General features: G+C 42.8%; 1 protein-coding gene across 2 annotated transcripts in view; it reads right to left on the bottom strand.

Moving 5' to 3' along the window:
• The window catches only part of LOC124157861 (ubiquitin carboxyl-terminal hydrolase 48-like), a 415,786-nt gene that overhangs the window by 204,061 nt on the left and 194,014 nt on the right, over positions 1-17,711 (bottom strand). The gene's annotated exons all lie outside the window — the stretch shown is intronic.

Genomic DNA, 17,711 nt, shown 5'->3' with positions numbered 1-17,711 from the left:
CATAAAAATTCCGACTGATGCTAATAAATGACACGGTTGTAGGATATTCGGTCATTGGGACGAGTTAAATCGAAAACAACACGTACGTAGCCATTTCGGCTCCAAAATGCATTTTAAAAAGTCATAGCACATGGAATTCTACTCCCTTGAAAAACATTCCGGTAGCAATAATACCATATTTTTACAAATCGATTGACAAAACCAGGGTAGCCACACAGTCCCGACGACTAATTTTTATGTTTTGCTTCATCTAAACGATTCACACTCACTTGCTGCGGAATAACTTTTGCCTGTCTCTATCCCTCACAATATGCTACGAGTCTTTGCCTCATTCTCATATTGATAGACGAGTGCTAAGCCAGTAAAAATTACGTAAAAACGAAGCACAATCATGAATGAATGATATGAATATGATCTCAGAATAAAAACAATATTTTTATGGTGCTTCCTAAAATACTAAGTGGCCACATGCATGATTAAAGGCAGTTCGAAGATTCATTTCATACCTAGTTGACTCTAAGAACTCCCCAGGAGTGAGCTACAGTAAATATCTAATAATGTAGGCGTGCATCAAAATAGTCATGAATTTATACTTCGCTGTATCAATTTTAAAAGGTTCTAACTTCCATTTTGGTCGATGATGACACTGTAAGGTAAAAACACCAATTTCATTATAACCTAAATTAGAAACTGACTTTCCTTTCACTTTGGAAAAAATAGGACTAGTAATATAATAATACCGCGCTTGACTTAATTTCGCCATTAATAAAGCAGAAGTAAGAGGTCAAAGCCATTTCACTGGAAGCAATCTGGGTTGAAATTAAAACCATATCATATATCAATGCAGCGAATATCTAGCATTACCTTAAAACGAGGATTAATTATCATAAATTATATTTTAATTAAAAAATAATAAGAGCATTAAAATTAAGCCAAAACAATTGATGTCTTAGCGAGAGCGAGTGACGATGACTGGGAGGAATTCGAAAACAGATGACTGAAAGGAGTAAAAGAAAAAATATCGGCGAGAGGACACTTCAAACAGCCCTAAAGCGGAAAAGGGGTATACTACCACGCACGGCGAACTTTGAATAGCTTTGAGGGTTAACCACCAAAAAGGACGGAATACGACAAAGCAGAATAAGGAGACCTTTCCACGATCCCATTGCATTACATGCCCAATAAAAACTACCCCTCCTGGCATCCACATCAACCATCATTTCCCGAGCTGTTCCCCCGCACAGAACGTCGCTTCTCGTCGGAGAGAAAGGGAAAATGAGACGAGACTGACGGAGGCCACCAATTTTTTGGCGGCGGTAGCCAATCTTTTCCAAAAGGCGCAGTCGTAGAGACACAGTGGAACGGCAGCGGGACGGGACCGTGTCTGGGGGATCCACTTCCTTGCCTCAAAATGAAGACTGCGGACACCGCAACATTCTCCGACATCGGAAGGAAAACACGCACGACGAAACAGACCGGCGCCGCCCATGAAGAGAGGCGAAAATTAGTACGCGGAAAGGAGGGGTGAGAATCGCTGGAATAAGCGAAGAGAAGGACGAAAAGAGACTGGATTGTGCAGAGGCGGGGCAAGGAAGTTAGACGTTCGCGTGGAAATCGGTAAAGTCTCGGGCAAAACCACGGAAACCTCAAGAGGACGAACTCCGTTCGAGGAAACCTGGCTGCCCACCCCTTTACCTCCCCGCACCCTATCATTATCCCCTCTTTGCTTCGCTTCGCATGGCATCCCCAACCCATGGCTGCGCACCCAATCCTCCACCCACGTCCCTTCCTAGACCGCACGCCATCGGCGGTTTGGCCCGCGAGGTTAAGAAGGTTACTACTTAAAGTGCTGCAATGGAAAGGGAAGCACTTTGAATGAAAAGGAGGAAAGCCTGGGAATTCTGAAAGTACACTTATATACGGAAATTGATGAAATTCTGAGACAGAATAGTAAATTTATACATGCATTTTTTTTTATCCCCAACGGCTTTCTAGAAGTAAGATCAAATCACATCAAATCACAGCACATCCTCACGCTTCACTTTATGGAACCAAATTGCATTATTCTGAATGAATTACCTTTTGCAATGTTCCATAGAAAAATGTTATTTACCGAACTATATTTCAACTCCAAGCCATCATCAAGGTGACAATATCTCACCACAAAGGGAAAAAGTAGACTCCCTTGAGGAACTAGATTAAATTTACACACCCAATACAAACCCACTCCGTGGCTCAAAGTCTTAGAAGGCCTAAAACCCACCCTCCGTTCGGACCATTCTGCACTCTTCACACACTGACTCCTCCTAGGCCCTTTTCTCCTCCTCTCACACTCAGAGCCAGTATACCTAATGAGATATTGTTACCTTAATAATAACTTGTGAAGGATTGAAACCCCGGTCGGCAAATAAAACATTTCTGTGGAAAATTACGAAGCAATATCCAAATAGAGTAACATCAACATTGAACGAGACGAAATAAAAATATGTATAAGGAAGAATCTCCATTTTTCCCATTATTACCTATGCATATATTCCACTAGCTCACTTCCCCCTCCGGTGTATAAACGAATATTGGTTGGAAACAGTTTTATTGACACGATATCCATTCCTCACGTCTCATCTGTCTTTTTCCTTAGTACCTAGTTTTTCGATCCGACATCCTTTATAACGTGGACTATAATTTGCTTCCGCAGTCTCTCTCTTGGACTTCCCTAATCACGTCTCTCTAAGATTGTCATCGCAACTTAGGACAAGTGGAGGCTGATTTCGTTTCCTTTCTGCGGTTTTAGAATGTAGGCCTGGAGCATACTCTGATACGATAAAACAATATTACGGTAAAATATTCTTGATGGAGAAATGTCCAATTATAACGAGGATACCTGGCTATATGGTACCAACTCCAGGTAAAATCAAATTGGATTGCAGCGCGAAATAAGTGATACAAGGTATTTTAAATTGACTGCATTGTAAGCCTTTTTATTTACCAGCACAACGTATACGACCATTTGATAACCGAATGACGATATATTATGGAGTATATACCTCACACACGAACGAAGAAGTAATGGCAAACTATTTCAATTTTGAAATACTAACACTGAAAAATGAAAGACTGAGCAAATACATTCAATATGATAGCATAAACAAACGACGCATACACACCGACTAGTTGCAAACTCAGTCAAGAAGAATTTCTGATAGCTAAAGGATGACACGATATTGAATAATTCCCTCATAATCGAAAGGCATATGCTTTAATAAACACATCATCTGATCATTGATGTGCACGGAAAAAGCTGGCTTTCATAAAAACACCACTACACCCGACAGAGCATGTATTCGTAAACACATCTTCGTCATTGCGAAACAGATAAATCTCTCGGAACAGGATGGAGAAGCCAGCGCAGGCGTGGACTCGGATACCCTAGCCACAAAAAAATGAGAGAAAAAGGCCAAATTCCAATAGCGGGCGCAAAACCTTCAGCAGGAATTGGATGATATTGGATGGCTAAATATCATGGCATTAAAAAATCCTAAGTCAGAAATTACAGCTACCAAGACTGGTTGTCTCCATCTAAAAGGCATATTTGGATAAACGTTTAAGATAGGAGAAAAGACAAAAGGATGATGGATCTCAGCCTTACCCTTAAAATAAAACACATAAATGAAAATAGAAAGAAATTAACAAGGCAAAATGATTAAAAGTGATCTTACCGATGATACATTCAATCATATAGCGGTTCAAGAGCTTCTGCGGCGTAGCAACACTTACACAATTACTGAACTGGGCGTTACTTTGCAAATTAATACAAGAAATAAATAATCAATATCCCAACACATTTATCTCCCTAAAACATTCAAAACATCTATTTTAGAAGACTTAGGACATTTTTTAGAACTATCGAATGGCAAGGCAATGAATCAATGCCAAATTTTGCCATTTATCTAGGCATCCCTTCTACCTCTTGCCATCGCCACTTCCAGGATATCTCGAACAAACCTAGAGTGATACATGGAAAAAGGCAGATAATATCACATCTTAATCTCAACCCGAAAAATGTAGAGTATGAAAACATATGGCACTTATCGCCGTATAAATAGCGAACGAACCTTCAATTTGCAAATAAGTTCTCGTTGGGAAAGCATTTAGAATAGGCATCACCGTAAGGTTTCAATAAATTTAGTCTGAAATTCCAATGAAATTACTTTTAATCCATTTTATCTTTCCTATGCTAGCAAATCACACTCTGAAAGTCAATATTTTGGCGAGCCTCAAGGACAAGCACAACACCGATGTTACTTCCACAGCCGTCTCACAAGTTTATTCATTCAAGTTACGATAGTCAACTCTTAATTGGCTTCACGCTTTTCGCAATAAATCGAAAGATCAGGAGGTAACCATAGAATAGTCACTCTCGAGGCATATTTATAAAACTGTTCGGGCACAGGAAGCATCTACCGATAAACCACGAGCGGAGAATACGGACTACGTGAGGAATAAGTGGGCAGGCGAGCGAAGGAAAAGAAAATCGACAATATCTGGGGAAGTGATTGTGAGGGAGACAAGGGAAACCTTCCTCGCTACCGACGAGCTGCCTTGTTAGTAAATTACCCCTCCGCCATCCCGCCCAACGTATCGGCTATATTAATCGTTCGGAGGGAAACGAAGAAGAGGGTGGCTGTGTTCCCAAGCTGGCGTGTATCAGAATGAAGCGGCTCCCACATTCACGCGCCGTATCATAAGCGACAATCCGGCTGGAGAGCGGAGGCAAAAGGTTGGGCCACCTCTTCCTCCGAGGCACCTGACGGATACGCTGAAAAGACACGGCGATATGCATACACATAACATACATCGATAAATCGCCAATAAATCACGATTCGACTCGACCAGTATCTCTCCGAGCAAGGAGGTAGCCACCACCTTCATCGTCCCTCGAAAGCCGTCCGTCCCGAAATATTCCCAGCCCAACCCCGTCCCCACCCCCTCGGGAGGTAAGGGGGGTCCGCCCGGGGGTGATGCCAACGCCTGCCCGGCCACCTCCAGCCGCGAACGCGGATAGCGCCCGGAAGAAGAAGTCGGGAGGGAATGCTGTATCTGACCACGGCCATCTCGGGAATGAGTAACGAGAGGGGAAGGAGAGGCTGGGAGATCTCTGCCGGGTGAAATATGCAGGCGGGCCCGGGGCAATTACGGGCCGGGACGAGGGATTCAGCATAAAGGGCGATGTTATCGGCACATAACTCAAGGGGAGGGAGAGAGAGTGTGTCTTGGCCTCAAAAAGATTCGGGTACTGCCCTTCGAAACCCTTTCCCTCAGACCTCCTTTCCACCGCGCCGCCCTCCACCATCGTGGAGCATCATCTGAGGCATAAGGAGGGGGAGATGGGAGCGGGAGGTAACGCGGCCCGCACCCACCCTGGGCGTCCCGCCTTGGCCCGTCTGCCCGCGCCGGAAGCCCGGTAGTTATCGCCTCAAAACGCGGCAAGGGGGTGGAGACGTGGGAGGACAGTACTACTCGCGCAAGAATACTTAAAACAATTCCCCCCATAAATTTCACCTTTCCATCTTAAATATTTATCAAGCGCGTGTTTAATTCCGCCACCTGGAAGTAATTCATAGGTGTGCCGGGAGGAAAGACAAGGAACCACATCCGGGTGTTTGAATAATTAGATAAATTAACGGGTGGGGTGGGAAGAATCTCGATCCGGTGATATTTTTCATGCCATTCAAATGCGGCGAGAGGGCGGCTGGGAATGTCGGGATGGAATATATGCGAGCCTTCCTCCATTACCGTCCATGATTCCCAAGTCTCATGCACAAGTAACCAGTGCTCCTCATGTTCTGAGTCAAGGCGGCCATGGTTAACCATGGAGGCAATGCAGTACCACTCCAGAAATATTGTCTAAATACCACTGCCTCATTTTTACGCAAATCTTCCCGCCATTTTTTTAAATTTACTCGTCGGTACAAATAAGATGGATTCCAGATAACATATATTTCTTCTTTCCTCTCTTTTCGGTCTCACTATCTCAGAAATATGTATCAGGATACAGAAGATTTCTTTCCCTCTCAAATTTTTGCATTGAAACTTTAGAAAGAAGACATTTATTCTCCAAAAATTAAAACTACTACGAGAGAGGATTGGTCGTCAAAGTGAATTTTTGATCTGACCTCTCCTTTTAGAGAGCTATGAATCTGTCATCACCACAAGAGCAATTTACTTGCCCCTACTAATGAGAAAATTTTTATTACTTGGGGGCATTATTTACTTCAATCACAGATAGTTTAAGACGACAATTCTGCTACAGAAGAATAAGCTACCTCGGAACAATTCAAGGGCTAAAATTAAATTATTTTAAAAGTGATTGTTCATAGAGGAAATATTTTCATGCGCAGAATTAGGTAGACCATAAGTATTGAAAGAACCGAGATATGATACTTTTCCACAGGTTTATTATTGAAAGTACGACGCGTTTCGACCGTCAGGTCATTATCAAGTACAAATAGTACTTTTTGAACTTCGAACAGATACGAACAGAACAGAATGACGCGACGGTCGAAGCGTCGTACTTTCAATAATAAACCTGTGGAAAAGTGCCATCTCTCTGTGAGCCATGGTAACTAAAATTATTGTGAATTAAAACTTAAGTAATTGACAATGTAATTGCGCCTATGAAAACCTATGAAGTCGTAATTCTAACTCAAACGTATAAATTAAATACGCCCCAAATTAACCTAAACGAAAATACTATATTATGATCCGAACTTTTATAGTTCCAGAATAATTATTTCAAAGTCATTTATCTGAACCGCACTCAACTCCATTCCTGGTACAGCGTACTTTATTTATGCAGAATTTAGCTCATTAAGTTTGACAACTTACATGCCGCTGGTTGTGGCTACCATTGCAATACATCACTTCAATGAAAGCCCTATAATCTCGAAAAAAAAGCACACCAGTTTTCCGAAGGGTCAATGGGTATCAAAGAGGATGCTTGCGACCGGAAATCAGAATCTCCATACAGAAAGAAAGATCTACACCTATACGGCAGAGGCCATCTCGTCAGCCGTTAAAAGCCAGCGACTCGGATGATGCTGTGCGGTGGGAAGGTGAGCACGAGAGGGAGGAAATGAAGAGAAGATAGGAAAAGGGAAGGAAGGATTAGTCCGCTCCAATCTCACCCACGATCATCCGTCGGGGGGTTAGGGAAGACCCTCCACATCCCCCCCAAGGACCACCGCCTCCTCCTCCTCCAGAACCCTGCTCCTCAACCGATCCACCTTAATGATTTGGAACGCATTCAAAACTGATTTGCAATTCTAACCGGCTTCCCTAGTCGTCGTACGCCCACGGATTAAGGTCCAACGGGAGGGAAGCTGCGTAGGACTAGTTAAGGGAGTGAGATAGGGGTGGGTCGGAAGATGTTGGGGGCCGAGATAAGGGAATGGAAGATGGAGATGGGACAAAAGAAAGGATGGGAAGCACTGAGGGGATGGGATTAGATGCAATTAAACCGAGAAAGAGAGCCGGGAATTAGGAGAGAGAGAGAGACAATGGGAGTTATGATGCACTTACGCCCGGCATAATGTCGCCGTAGATTCTGGCTAATATTCTTCGCTTGCAAGAAGAATAACAAAAAAAAAAGGAAAAAAGTAGAGGACGAGATTGAGACTCTTTGACGACTTCGCCGGTGAGACTTAATTTCCCATAAAACGGCCGAGTAATTAATTACTGCCGAGTAATACCGCACTCAATGGACTTCAGGAAATCAAGGGAAGTTTCATGAGATTTCCGGATGGCGTTACTCAAAGCCAAATCACCATTTCTTTGTTGCGGGTGACGTTTCACAAAGCCAAAGCACCGCTGCCTCGCATTAATGCAAACGAACCAAAGTAGTTGCCAAATATCATGGATATCGCGGGGTCGTGTTGAAGGATTACCAATAGTATTTCAAGTGAAGTAATAATGGAATTAACAATATGGAGTCAAAGCTACGAATTAAATAAGATACGCTTGGGCAGACATACTTTTGAGGAATGGATAGTGACACCCATTAGCGAAAAATAATTTTAAATCATTAATGATAAATAAGTAGCTAAAATTCAAACTATAATTATCACACACAGGCATATTTACTACGAAAGAATACTCAAGTCCTCCATAAAATATACGTCCACATTTGCCTTATCTAAACGAAACCTTATACAGGTGAGGTTATATCATAACTCAAACATTCCTAACCACAAACTAATAAGAGAAAACCCTTATGAGAAAGAAGTACACGAGAGAGTACGCGAACGCTATAACATTATTGTGGATTACAAAATAAAGCAAGAAGGTATAAGTAAGATAAAGTAGACAATTTCATTTGAATGGAAAACCCCGACAGATAAAATCAAACATTAACCTATATCAAGATATCTCTTGCTTTTTAAGGGTCATAGCAATCAATAATCCGGACAGCGAGAAAATTTATAAAATAGCTACTGATGACAAGCCTCCGACTAAAAAAAGCTCATGAGGTGGCATATCTATAAAAAAAATAGCAGTCTTAGCGCAGCTATCGACCAAAACGATACTATGACAATTATAAAATATCTCCAAAGAAGGGAGCTTACAATAAAATCACCCATTTCATGCTTGAATTTTTATAATATTTTCTGATTGTGGTAACATGGTAGCGGAGAGACACGAGAGTCAGTAACCATGTTTGGACTCCCGGGTGGAGCAGATGCTCCAAAATAAAATCCTCGGAGTCCGAGATGGCCCAGGTGAATGGACTGGCACCTATACCCTGGATGTGAAATATTCACATTCAGGGTATAGTCCCTGTTTCTTAATCTTCGATGAGCTCTAACGACATTGATAAAAAATAACCTTCGTCGCGCACACCAAAATTCAAGCATTTTCGATGTCTGATGCGTCTTGAGTAGGCTGACTGTGAGTCCCTTTTGATGCAGAATTTGAAAGGATAGATGAGGCTAGGAACTGCTGAGATAGGGAAGAAAGAAGAGGGCAAAGGCTGAGTGGAGAGAAAGGGATTTGCGAGAGGATGTATCGGGATGAGGCGGTCTCGGCTGGATTAATGAGAGCGAAGAGGTTGATATAAGAGGATGAGGAGGGCCGGAGAGGACGCGCGAGGGTCCGGCCGCGGGTCTTGGACAAATATTGAGTAATGATGAAAGTGAGACGCTCATACGCTACGGGAAATGCATACGCACACTCAATGAACTTATTCGGAGCCGCGATTCCCAAAACGAATCAATTCATCAAAGTTAGTTTTGATACCGACCACTTACTCGGTAAGAATTTTATGGTGGCAGGCGATAGCTTGAGGAAATGTACTACGTTCATTACAGCACAAAAATTAATGCAAATTTTCAAACTTTCTACTTGACCGACCTGGATTTCGCCTAATTGTCAGTCATTGCAAAGGTCAACTTCCACGATGGTCACATGAAAACTCCGTGTAAATTCCCATACGCTTTTACGTGTTGCAATGACCATTTTTTTCGATTTCTCAAATCAAATCAAGCCATCATTTCAAATTTTCTCAAGGAACAGATATCTTACTTTATGTGACACCAATTCGTGAAAAAAAAGATGCAAAAGCTCTAGAGGGCCCATAAATACATTTAATTTCTTGAAATTTTGTTTAATACGCTCCATGAATCGCAATGTTTGCCATATCACTGCCCCTAGTAAATGCAGCATGATGTATTGCGTACCTTTAACAGTAGTCTTCATAAGAGTAGAATAGTTTTTCTGAAGATATTAAAAAATGAATCGCTATTTACGCACAAAAATTATTTAAATAAACCACATGAAATATAAGTACGTACATTCCTTGACTTAATTATTCTTTACAATAAGGACAACAAGATGCTTAGTGAAATGTAACTCCCATCACATCAAATTGATTAGATGAGGATTGGCAGCAACAATTTTTCCAGCCATTAATCACTAAATAAAATAAAATTACAAATAAATCTCATTACATTAATGAGAATTTTCCTTTTACATTCGAATCAATCGTATAACTTTATGCCAACAAACCGATAATTTAAACCTGCCGTGATAGACATTAGCAAATAATTAAATTATTGTTTCATGACTCCCAACTGAATTTCTCCCTACTATCTCTCACTCTCGATACATCCATGGTATGTACATTTAACTTCAGGGACGGAGTCAGAAATTTTGAAAAGTTGCGGAAAAAGAATATTTGCCCAATTGAGTTTGAAATTATCATGTGACATAAACATTGTGAAAGTAGCCATTCAGTTCTAAAAAGAAAGAGTTTACTACATGTAATATTAAAATTTATGAATAATTTACAAGACAAAACGGTAATCGTAACCGGTAACTCAGCAAATATACTCATTAACTGCCGGCTAATAATGCTCACTCGGTTTGAGGGCAGTGGAAACGACATGCGGGAAGGACAAAGAGAAGGTAGGGTGTGCAGCGAAAATAGGTCCCGTTCGGACCATTAGCGGGGAGGAAACATGTGATAGTCGGGGCACCGGATTAATCGCTGCGACCCTAAATTTCACGCGGCGGCGACCCGGTCCGACTAGCGGGCGAGAAGAGAGATACGTCCCGAGCCCTCGTACGACAAGCGTGTAAGACGGTGAGAGGGCATTCCTCGAGCGATAAGGGCGGTCCGAACCGGTGCCGTGTTCGGGGATTTGGTCCACGGGGGCCGAGGTGTTGTGCGGGGGTGTCACCGGCCGGCCCGGGGCAGGTGGGCGAAGAATTAAAGGTATAAAGGGCTGAGAAGGGTCAGGAAGGGCCGTGTGGGAAGGAGGCGGCGGCGAGCGATAAAAAAGGGTGGATGTTGACGCTCGGGGAGAAGTTAAGTAGCTGGAGGAAGCGATAAAGGGGAAAACTTCCACCGTGGAAAGGAGAAGGTATATAAGGAGGCAAGAGGGGGGCGATGGCGTATCAGATCACAAGGCAGTTAGTGCAAGCGTAGATGTACGAGGTCGGACGGGCAGTCCCGCGCGTTCTAAAAGGCGGGGTGGGGGGGGAGGCTAGGCGGGGGTGTCTTGTTAGCGGTGACTGTCATTATACAAACAGGGGGGGGTGTAAGAGGGGCAACCCTCGCATCCACACACCTACTACTACCCTCATCCTCTCGCGGATTTTTTTTTTCTCTTCCCCGGTCCTTCCGTCGTCTGACACAACACACTTTTTTTCCGCAATCCCCACACCAAACTGCTCCAAAACTTCTTCCCCGCAACGTGTACCCAAACGTCCACCTTCCTCCCCTCCCCGACCGTAGCATCCCAACTTTTTCGTTTTCTTCCACCCCGCATCGTATGCTCACGTTAAGCGAAGCGCGATGAAAATTGCCGGCGAGAGATTTGAGACAGACCGGGGGAGTGGGTTGGTGGCGCTGCGGTGGGGCGGTTGGGATCTGCGGTAGCCGAGGAGGATGGGAGGGGTGGAGGAGGCCGCTGAGTGGCGGAAAGGGGAGCAGAACCAAATGAAGATCGAAGCGCGTGAGTCCCCTCATCCATGAACGCAGGAAGTCGGGATGTTATACCGATATAAAAATTCTCCCGAGGGGGGCGAAATTGGAGGTTTTGAAGTTCGTCTCGTTCGACCATTTCGGGTCTCCGGGATAAACCCCGACCAGAATTACACGCAATGTCGGACTCATGGAGCATTATCGTTTCATTCCGGGAGCAAGGAAAAAATTCTTGGAGAAAACGTGTGATGTGAGAATGCGGAGTCATAAAATTCACGGGAAATACTCATATTAAAAACGAGAAACGCTCGTAAGCATGCCATATAAACTTTTAACGAAACACATGTCATCAGGGTGGGCCAGCAGAAATGTAGAGGGCGAGGAAAAATATCAAAACAGAAATTAAAAAAAAAGAATCACAGCTTAAGACGAAAGTGGACTGCACAAGAAAAAGATATAACACAAGAAAATTCAAGGAATATTAAAAGATCGGCCTCAAGATTGGCGAAATAACAACACATTTTTCGTAATTCCAATTGAAACTGGATAAAAATAATAATGAGATACCGCTCAATGTTAGAGGTATCACGGTAATAAAAGGAGCCATTATTGTAAAACAATAATGTCTACTCTTCCCAATACTGAGCTGAAAATCTATGAGATAATACAAAATGTGTTCAGGCTACTTAAAAAATCATCAGGAGTACACATTAGGCGGATGAGAAAACACCATTGATAGCTTCGAAAGCTTAAAAAACAAGCGCTATGTCATCTTATTTATAGTTTAAAAAACGTAGTTTTGCTTTCATATGATGTTAACATATCACAATCGCCACGATTGGAGAGCCACCACCAAATAGAATAGACCATTTAAGGTGTGTAGGACAAAGATTAATGACAGCAGAAGGGAGATGAAACTCAACCGATACCGACTCATTACAAGGACATGAATGAGGCAATCATGACAAATCTGACATGAAATGGGTAGTTTCAACATTAGGTAAATCAGCCCAAGTGAAGGCTGTCCGGAAATACATGTACTCGTCCGGAATGGAACAAGAAGTGATCGAGGGACACACAAGATTCGAGGGTCCAACAAGCCACTCACTCCCGGGACTGATAAGGACAGTGCGTCGGTAAGGCGTATACGCACATGAGGACCGATTCAGGCAAGTGGACCCTCGAAGAGTACGTAGTCGATTGAGTAATAAAACACGTAGACGCGATTTTCACCCGGCCGACTTTTTTTTCACCACGGAAAGGACCTCTTTTTCGTGAGACGGATGATTTGATTCGATCGATCGGGCCGGATCATTAAAGCGAGACGCGGGAGCAACACTGAAAAAGCAAAGAGGATCGACCAGAAAAAAATAATCACTACATCGTTACTCACTGGCTTCAAACGGAACGCGTTGAATCATTTGGGCGAGGAGGAGAGCGTACATAAGAGGCGATTTTTCCCTCCTTCCCTAGGCCTCCCCCAACTTTTGCACTCCATTCATTGACAAAACCCCGTCTGATAAGACGCGGATGAAAAAATGGTATACCCGTCGGTTCCGAATCGAGCGTTTTCTTTAAGACCCGACGCGGTTATGTCTTCCGAAATCTCCACGGCCGTCTTCTGTTCGGCCACCGAACGAGAATTTGGCCCGAGGGGACGGAAGGGGGAGGGTCCGGCGGGCGGCCGAGGCCAGTGGCCCCGAAATCAGCGGAGTAGATGGGGAGATGCTGGGGGGAGATTGAGTGGGAGGAGGTGCAGTACTTCGCCGGGAGGAGGACGCGGGGACGACCGTGAATCCCGAACTAGGCGGGGAGACGTTTCAATAGATTCACTCAGCAATCCAACCCATAGGCTGAATTCTTTTCGGGTATGCCACCGGGTAATAGGCTGCCCAGTGGATAAAATAAAAAAAAATAAAAAAGATTGATTATTTTTTTGTTATTATTTATACAGGTATCAACCATGCAGGCCCTTACTCGGCGGGAAACTTGAGAAGAATTTACCCTTTTTATGCACCGGGAATGCCTTATATCCCCGTCATGCCTTATATATTCGTCATTCAACCTGTAGTCTAGCTTGGATAGCGCGTGAATTTCACACATTCAGGGAAAGGGAGATTAGATAATGTTCTTATAATTCAGCCAAAATTGAACACTCTGCAGTCACGTAACCAACATAAATTAGATCTAATCCACCCAGGAGGGAAATTGAAAGGCTGATTATACCGAAGGCATTACTTGAATTTTGGGGGTAGTTTATTTCGAGTGAGAGATACATTTCCATAAAATTCAGGAGCCGCGGAAGAAGGCAAGTAAGGATCTATGGAGAGAATTTTTAAAGCCTTAAATTACTTAATTTTGCATTTTTTTTATGTATACTGATTATTTCGAAGTCATGGGGCAGGTTTCGGTTATAGCGTCTGGCAGTTTGTTTTTCCATGAGTTTCCCCACCGCGAGAATTTTTCACTTCCTCCCTGCCCCACGGATGAACGGTGGTGGCTGACAGATTCTCCGAAGTGATCATAGAGAGGCAAGACATAAAGAGCCATGGTTATCGGCGGTAATAAAAAACGAGGGTACCGATACTAACCACTGAATTACATCCGTCATGCGCACAAAGGGTCTTCGATCTTTAGAAATCTCATCTCAGATTCAAGGAATAATTCCGATCCACTTCACTGCTCCAAATAGTCATTCCAAGATAGCACACAATATTTATAGGAAAGCATACTCCAAGGCGAGTCATCTTTGCGACAATCTAACCAGAGACCCTAAATGTGCACGTTGGTACGAAGTCACACAAAACTTAAACATAGCTATAAATTATAGGCATAGGTAATGGCTAAGAGTGTTTTTCGTCATATATCGTTTAGAAACGATCAACAGCAAAAGTGATTTTATGGATTGTATATGCCATAATTTAGCAAATGTTATGTTTTCGAGACTGGTAGACTTGTCCATAGTAGCTTTCAAATGCAGCTCTCTTTTTCAAGATATAATCCGAGCTTCCGCAGCCATGGGCAGACAAACACATCAGAAACAGCGAAGATTGTACTCGGAAGGAGAGAAGATACTAGGTTAAAATAGGAAAGTTAGGGCAACAGACAGAGACAACAACTACGGTTTTCAATTATAATAGAATCAGCCATAAAAGTAAGGCCAGAATATTTTTAAGACAGAAGCTACTAAAAGCGTGGAACCAGCCATTGTTCTCATTTTTGACATACCTGTGAACAGTTTCCACCACATCGAACTAGCGCGCAAACATTATACATATAATAATGGTTTTAAGACGATTACTCCGGTGATGCGTGGAAACAAGCAGCATTACTTTACCAACATATTCCAGCCACAATCGCCCAAGGCCCTATCCTAGATGATAGAAAATGATGAGGAGGTGAAACAAGAGATTTTGGCTAACTCGCGTGACAGGAGAGGAAATGGCGAATCGAGGTGAAGAGATAGAATACAAAGCTTGGGAGTGGCGGGAAGAAGGATTTTCGAGTAACTTGCCTGCCGAGGCGTGGAGGGAAGAGAGAAAGGAAGCAGCCTGCTTTCTGCAGCGGGATGAATGAATGGAGTTGATTCAAGGGTTTCCGGTAAGCACCGCCCCACGAAGCCCGTCCCTCCCTATACAAGGGGGAGATGAGGACGAGGAGAAGAAGAGGGAATTAATGGTATCGAGAGGTAGCCGCGATTCCACCCACGACCACATGCGGACACATTCAACGAGTAAAAGGGAGCTGGTGAGCGGATGGCTGCAGCGTTCACTTCCCACCCTAAGGTTCCGGGCCCGAACCCCTGCAATGTCAGACGTCTTTCTCGGGAATCCGGCCTCAAATTTTGTGCCATGTCACTACACTCAATCAGTGTAACTACCCGAGGGTTGGTAAAAATATATCCACGTTTTACCCCGCAAGCCTCCCCAGTAGCGCGCGGCGGGAGATGCTAGGACACCAGCTATTAGCCTCAGCGAGAATACAGAAAAATTATGAGCGCATTACGGTAGATAATTCGGCCTCAATGGCCTATAATAAACCTAGCATCCATTTAAGTCCATTATGCATGGGGGAAAACAATTGCCTATATCTCTCCGCTCCGATAAAATTATGGGCGCATTATGACAGATAATACGGCCCCAATTCAACCTAGCATTCATCTCATATTTTATCGTTTCTGTCGGACATGGTAATGCATTGCAGTTCCAACGATGATATGATGTTCGCTGCGTCGATCGCAAATGCATGTCTTCTAAACTGTTCACGCAATCCAAGCCTAAAATTCAGCATACGATCCTCCAGCGGATAGCAGCTTCATGCCTGTAAATTCTTCGTAAGTTATACCTCACCGCGGACTGGGTACTAGGTTATTTCCTACGAATATCCCTGTTTCTTTAAGAAGCCGATCGTCAGAAAGTACACAGCCATTGCGATTGATTGGGCAGTTCTAATACCGATTTGAGAAAGAATATAACGGGTATGAAAGGGCGATGTATGGCGGCCGCTAGAGAGCAGAAGGGATTCATTGGGAAGGCATGCATGAAGACTTGTTGAATCGGTAGATTTTTCTGAATGAATAACAAACAGAAAAAAATATCCCAATGAAATTTGATAGCTTTCTGAATGAAATGCATGTATTTGAACCCTAGCCTCAAGGTTCCGTAGGTAAGAACTTAACAAGCGAGCCTTCCTCATCCTTAATGACACGTGAAGGTGATTAACCCATCAACTGGAGATTTCAACTTCGAAAACAGCTACAAAAGAGAGTTAAAAAAAAAATAAAAAGCCTTTTAGTCCAGTCGTCTAGTTTAGTGTATTACTCAAGTAACAATGGACTTTAAAACTAAACAAAAATTTCATAATACATAAGAACACCTAGAGACCTTAAAGATAACCGAGTCTTCAGTCATCAAGACCCTCCCTTTCATCAAAATAATAGTCATTTTTATGGTAACCATAAATATTGCCATCTTCCATGCTGTAGTCAAAAAGGCCTAGATAGGCTTGTCGATATTAATTTAGCTAAAAATTTTGGGAGTTAGGTGGATTGATAAGCGTCGCATGTGGGTACCTATAAAATCAACCGGAGTTACGCCGAAAGGTTTCTATTAAATCAACTCTGCATCTAAACGTTGTCAAGTAGCTGAATCTAACTCGTGCAATTTGCAAACCTTTGGAAAAAGTGACTGTGAAAATTGACACACATGCGGTTGGGATGATACTGAGACAAGGCCATCGGGGTACGAAGCAAACACCGTTGTAGAAACATGGATTCCATCTCAGGTCGCAAATGAGGGAACAGAGAGCAATAAAGCCCGAATAAAATATACTGCTAGCAGCAAAATCGTAACGTGCGATAATAATATGGCAGAAAATTCTTTTTAGTAATACATTGGACTTATTGCAAGAAAAATATGGGCGAAAGCTGAAGAGAGATTTAGTTTTGTTAATCGACCTTTTAATATGCGAATTTCAGAATGGAAACCAAACTCTTCCTCTATTTATCCTGAACCAATAGAATCTCGAATAATAAAAAACAAATTCATAGAGTTGCAGCGATATTTTATTTGGCCTTGAAAGTCATCAGACCGTGAAGCTAATGAAACCACAACGACAAATTCGCTTCAAGAATGCAATGTAGCGAAATGTTTCCCATCTCTTGCGCACACATCGATTTGATTTGAAGTGAACGTCAGAGGCTAAGCAGGGACTCTTTGACTCGGCAAACACTTAAAGGAAATCCAATGCATAAATATCAACAACACCGTGAATGTGTTTGGTTCTCATGATTGTAAGCAGCCGATAAGGATACCCCGTGTGTTCGTAAATTATACGGCGGGTTCGAGAGACTTCGATGAACGGGGATTTTATCGAAATGATTCATCTCCTCAGCAGCGTCGTGCAGGTGGTTGGAAGGTCAAGAAGCAAGCTGCGCCAACGGGAGAATACCAATTGCTATTATGTATTCATATTATTTATTCCAGAACATCAATGAAAATTATACCCCTGAATGTGATTAATTAACTGCTACCTTTAAAACAAACAATGCTACACGTAGCCATTTCCAGCAGTTAACATACCTTGATAATAAAAGCCTTTAATTTTCAACTAACCATTAGATCAAGATTGTCAGGCACAAAATGATACTGTTCCGTGCTTTCGCACTTTATTTATTTATTTCAACGCACCCAAAGCCTCTAAGGGCCTTTTACATTGGGTCCCAACGTAAAAA

The sequence above is a fragment of the Ischnura elegans genome, chromosome 4, assembly GCF_921293095.1.
Source record: "Ischnura elegans chromosome 4, ioIscEleg1.1, whole genome shotgun sequence".
Lineage (NCBI taxonomy): Eukaryota > Metazoa > Arthropoda > Insecta > Odonata > Coenagrionidae > Ischnura > Ischnura elegans.
Note: the sequence above shows the minus strand (reverse complement) of the source record. Positions and strands in the feature narration are given on the sequence as shown.